Source organism: Hibiscus syriacus, unplaced genomic scaffold (assembly GCF_006381635.1).
Source record: "Hibiscus syriacus cultivar Baekdansim isolate YM2019G1 unplaced genomic scaffold, ASM638163v2 tig00110377_pilon, whole genome shotgun sequence".
Taxonomy (NCBI): Eukaryota; Viridiplantae; Streptophyta; class Magnoliopsida; order Malvales; family Malvaceae; genus Hibiscus; species Hibiscus syriacus.
Window position 1 is genome coordinate 977,605 of NW_024062711.1, and position 6,000 is coordinate 983,604.

A 6,000-nucleotide genomic window follows, 5' to 3' on the forward strand; every position below is an offset into this window, starting at 1 on the left:
AATGGAATGGAGTTTCTGAAAGGAAAAATCAAACATTGTTAGACATGGTTTGATCGATGATGATTCATAGTGATCTTCTAACTTCTTTTTGGGATATGAACTTGAAAGAACTACTTTCACACTAAATCGTGTTCCATCTAAATTGGTTCAAAAGACACCATATGAGATATGCACTGGGAAGTGGTCCTAGTATGTCTTTATGAAGATTTGGGGTTACGAAGCTTATGTCAAACATCAGATGTCTATAACGCTTGAACCTAAATCACAAAAGTGTATATTTGTTGGATATCTTAAAATATAAAGTGTATTATTTTTCAACCCTAACAAGAACAAAATGTTTATTGCTCGAACGAAAGTCTTTCTCGAAAGAGAATTTCTCTCAAAGAAATGGAATGGCAGAAATATTGAACTTGAAAAGGTTTAAGAACAACAGATTAATGAACCAGAGGTTGAATAGGTTCCACAAGTTGTTGAGGAACAATTAACAGATTTAGAAACACAACCACTGCAAAGGTCCATAAGAAAACACCATGTACCTGAGAGATATAGATTTCTCGTTACCAGTCGTAGAGATATTCTTCTTATGGACCAAGATGAGCCTAGAACTTATCAAGAAGCAGTGTCGAGCCCAGACTCTAAGAAATGACTTAAATCCATGAGGCATAAGATGGATTTCATGTTAGTAAACCAAGTATGAACTTTGGATGAACCACCTAAAGGGTCAAACCTATAAGGTGTAATTGACTTTTCAGAAGAAAGCCTAAATGAATGGTAATGTACAAACATACAAGGGGCGATTGATCACTAAAGGTTTTCGACAAGTTCATGGTATAGACTATGAAAAAACTTTCTCCATTGTTGATATGTTTAAATCTATACAGATCTTGCTTGCAATAGTTGCATTCCATGATTATAAAATCTGGTAGATGAACGTCAAGACCGCTTTCCTTAATGGGAAATCTGGTAGATTTAGGTGAGGCAATATATATCTTAGGAGTTAAGATCTATAGAGATAGACCAAGATGACTCCTAGGTCCGATTCAAAGTACATACATAGGTAAATTATTGAAAATGTATAGTACAAAAGAATCAAAGAAAATGAGACATGCCATATCACTCTCGAAAGAAATGTGTCATTCAACTCCACAAGAGAGAGAGTGAATGAATAAGATTCCATATACTTCGACTATTGGTTCTATCATGTATGCCATGATTTGTACTCGTCCAGACGTATCATATGCTTTAAGTATGATGAGTTGGTATCAAGTAAATCCTAGTGAATGTCAATAGGTTGTAGTTAAAAATATTCTTAAGTACTTAAAAAAATTAAAAATACTTTTCTTGTATGTGGAGGTGAAGAAAAGCTCTGTGTAAAAGGTTACACATATGTTAACTTCCAAACTGATAACGATGACTTACGATCGTAATCGGGTGTTGTGTTTTGTCTTAATAGAGGTGATGTGAGCTGAAAGAGTTCAATGCAAGACACAATAGCTAATTCTACAATAGAGGCTAAACACATTGCAGCTAGTGAAGCAACAAAAAAGGTTGTTTGGATCAAAAAGTTCATATCTTAACTAAGGGTTGTTCTCAACATATCAGATGTTGTAGAACTTTATTGCAACAATAATGGAGCCATTAAACCTAAAGATCAAATTGAGATTGCTGAACAAGAAGAACTAGCTAAGGATAAGGAAAGAATTCGACAAGTCAGCAAATTAATGGTGAAAAATTATTTGCCAAGGCAAAAGTTGCTTCACCACCTGTAGCGGATGAAGTTAGACTTCCATCATCTTTCCCTCAGCAATTGAAGAAGCATAATGACGAGATACAATTCAGAAAGTTTGTTGATTTCCTTGATCAGCTGCATATCAATGTTCCATTACTTGAAGCCATTGAGTAGATGACTTCCTATGCCAAAATTTGGAAGGACATTGTCACAAAAAAAGAGAAAGGTTGAAAGAATAGAAATTATTTCCATGACAACAAAATAATGTTTTGCAATGAGTAAACTTTCACCGAAGCAAAAAGTTCCTGGTAACTTTGTTATACCATGTTCCATCGTTGATAGATATGTTGGAAGAGCTCTTTGTAACTTGGGGTCAAGCGTAAATCTAATGCCAAAGTACATATTTTTGAAGCTTGGAATGGGTAATGCTCGACCAACCACTGTGATTTTACAACTAGCTAATTCTTCCTGAGGACATAATTGAAGATGTAATTGTTAAAGTGGACAAGTTTGTCTTTCCAATTGATTTTCTCATTCTAGATTGTGAAGCTGATTAAAATGCGACATCCATTCTTATCTACAGGGCATATTCTAATAGATTGTGAGAAGGGAGAGTTCATGATGAGACTGGCTTATCAAAGTGTCACGATCAATGTCTTAAGCACTCTTAAATGTGTTGATGATTTTGAAGAATGCCATTATATTGAATACGTTGACTCATTGGAGGAAGCTGGAACAGAAAATTCTGGTTAAAGAAAATTTTTACATCTTGACGAGTATGATAAATTTTGCCAAGACAAAATTCTGTGGAAGGAAAAATTTATTTTTTTGCCAATATGATGTTTTACAATCTAAGGAACACAATACTTGTTGCAAAGGATAATTTTTTTTGAATGTAGCATACAAAAAATTTTGGTTGGGCAAAAGTTTCTTGATTGAAGTAGATGAAAGACATATTGAAAGTAGAGCAAGTACAAAGTCTGAGGAAAATTCATTGGAGGAAGAACATTCTAGTTTACTTCAAGCTAGACTAAGTATGAGATTCAAACACCTTGATTTCAATGAATTTATTCCTCCAAAACCTTCACTACAACATGCACCTACCTTAGAACTTAAACTGTTGCCATCACATTTGAAATACACTTATTTAGGTATTGATGAAACTTTACCGATTATAATTTCTTCTAATCTAACTCCCGAGCAAGAGGGAAGTTTGTTGAATATTTTGTCACAACATAGAAAAGCTCTCAGGTGGACCATGGAAGATTTAAAGGGAACCAACCCTACAATATGCATGCATAAGATCCAGTTGGAAGATAGCCATAGTAATTCTATGGAACCACAAAGGAGACTTAACCTGATAATGAAAAGAGTGGTGATGAAGGAAATCATAAAATGGCATGATGCTGGAGTGATCTATCCCATATCCGATAGTTCATGGGTAAATCTGGTTCAATGCATGCCAAAGAAGAGTGGTGTGATAGTGATTAAGAATAGGAATGATGAGCTTTTGACTACAAGAATGTCACGGGCTGGCGGATATGCATGGATTACAGGAAGCTCAACAAGGTAACGAAGAAAGAACACTCCCCCTCCCTTTCATCGATCAAATGCTTGATCGGTTAGCAGGCAAGGCATTTTACTATTTCCTTGATGGATATTTTGGATACAATCAGATTAGCATAGCACCTTAAGATCAGGACCACCTTCACCTACCCGTATGGTACCTATTCATTTAGAAGAATGTTGTTCGGACTATGTAATGCTCTGGTAACTTTTCAGAGGTGTATGATAGCCATTTTCTTAGATATGGTGGAAGACTTCATGGAAATATTTATGGATGACTTCTCAATCTTGGGCGATGACTTTGACCGATGCCTCTGTAATTTATCTAAAGTGCTAAAGCGATGCGAGGAGTCTAGCCTTGTGCTAAACTGGGATAAATTTCATTTTATAGTGACCGAAGGAATTGTGTTGGGACATAAAATTTCTCACCAAGGCATCAAAGTTGATAAAGCCAAAGTGGAAGTAATTAAGAATTTACCTCCACCCACCACTGTAAAGGGCATACGAAGTTTCTTAGGGCATACATGATTCTAGCAGCGATTCAACAAAATCAATCGTTCATGTTCAAAAATGAATGCCTCAACATATTCACTGATATGAAGAAAAAACTTACCTTGGTACCAATTGTTGTTCCACCTGACTGAGATGCCCCTTTTGAGCTGACGTGCGATACAAGTGACTATGCGGTAGGGGTAGTGTTAGGTTAAAGAAAAGGTAAAATCTTCCATGTCATCTATTATTCTAGTCATACCCTTAATGATGTATAACTTAATTATACCACCACTAAAAAGAATTGCTTGCAGTGGTATTTACTTTTGATAAGTTTAGGTCATATCTTATTGGAACTAAGGTTATCGTACGTACTGATCACTCTGCCATTAAGTACTTAGTTAATAAAAAAGATACAAATCCTAGGCTTATTGGATGTATATTTTTATTGTAATAATTCGATTTAGAGGTAAAGGATAGGAAGAGTACTAAAAACCAAGTAGCAGTTCACTTGTCTAGGCTAGAGAACAAAAACATTTTCCATGACATGAAGAATATTCAGGAGGATTTCCCTGACGAGCAAATTTTATTTGCCATGATTGTGCCGTGGTACGCTAACATAATTAACTTTCTTGTTAGTGGTGTTATTCCTCTAGATCTATTTATCCAGAGCGAGAAAAAAAATTCAGACATGATGTATGCCACTATTACTGGGATGAACCATTCCAATTCAAGCAATGTAGCGACCAAATAATCTGCAGTTGCGTCCCTAAAAAAGAACATAAGGAGATTTTATTTCATTTCCATTTATTCCCATGTGGAGGGCACTTTGGTGGGAGAAGGACTGCTTCAAAGGTCATTCAATCTGACTTCTACTGGCCCACCTTGTTCAAGGATGCGTATGACTTCTATAAGTCATGTGATTATTGTCAACGCACTAGGAGAATATCGAAGAGAAATGAGATGCCATGGCAAAACATTTTGGAAGTTGAGCTCTTCGATGTATAGGGGATCGATTTTATAGGACATTTCCCCTCGTCTTTTCGTGATCTGTACATACTCTTGGCGGTAGACTATGTTTTCAATGGGTTGAAGCCGTGGCCACGCCTTGTAATGACTCCAAGACTGTGTTGAAATTCTTGCACAAAAATATATTCACATTTTTGGAGCACCATGAGCAATTATCAACGATGAAGGTACTCAATTCAACAACAAATTAATTGCCAATGCGCTAAAAAGATACGGGGTAGGCTAACGGGTAGGCTAAGGTTTCTAATCGTGAGATCAAACAGATTCTTGTGAAAATGGTCAACCCTAAATGCAAAAATTGGTCACCAAAGCTTGGTGAGACAATGTGGGCCTATCGAACAGCATTCAAAATGCCACTCGGAATGTCACCATTCAAGCTAGTATATGGCAAGGCGTGCCATTTGCCCGTGGAATTAGAACACAAAGCATTTTGGGCCATCAAGGAACTCAAAATAGATATGCAACTTGCTGAACAAAGAAAATTATTGGAGCTGAATGAAATGGATGAATTTAGAGCTCATGCGTATGAAAATGCCATTCTCTACAAAGAAAAGATGAAACTATGGCATGACAGAAAAAATTTTCCTAGGCAATTTTTTCCTTGACAGCAAGTATTGCTCTACAATTCACGACTCAAGCTATTCCCAGGCAAGCTAAAATCTAGATGGTCAGGATAATTCATCGTACATCAAGTCCACAGCCATGGCACAATAGAAATTAAGAACCTGGACAATGGGTCAACCTGTAAGGTGAATGGTCAACGAATGAAGGCGTACAATGGAGCACCCATCTTGTGTGATAAACTGACATCGATACTTCATGATAGCTAAGAGTTTTCCCTTCTTTCCTGAACAAATTTGGTTGCCTAGGCAATAAATGCACTCTATATATAAATAATCTATGTTATTTTATTATGCACGAGTTATTTATTTTTATTTTATTATTTATTTTTGTTTCTTTTTGTAGTTAGGGTGTACGTGGCAGCTTAGTATGAAGCTTATGTATGGGAAGGAGAAAAACCCTAAACAAATTAATTTTAGCGACACTTTTAAGAGGGAAAGATATATTCCCTTTATTTTATTAATTCTTTTATTCAAACCACATATCTCACAATTAATATCATATCTCTTTTCTCTTTTCATTTTTACCATTTTACCCCCAAGAAACCACCCATTACCCATTATTGT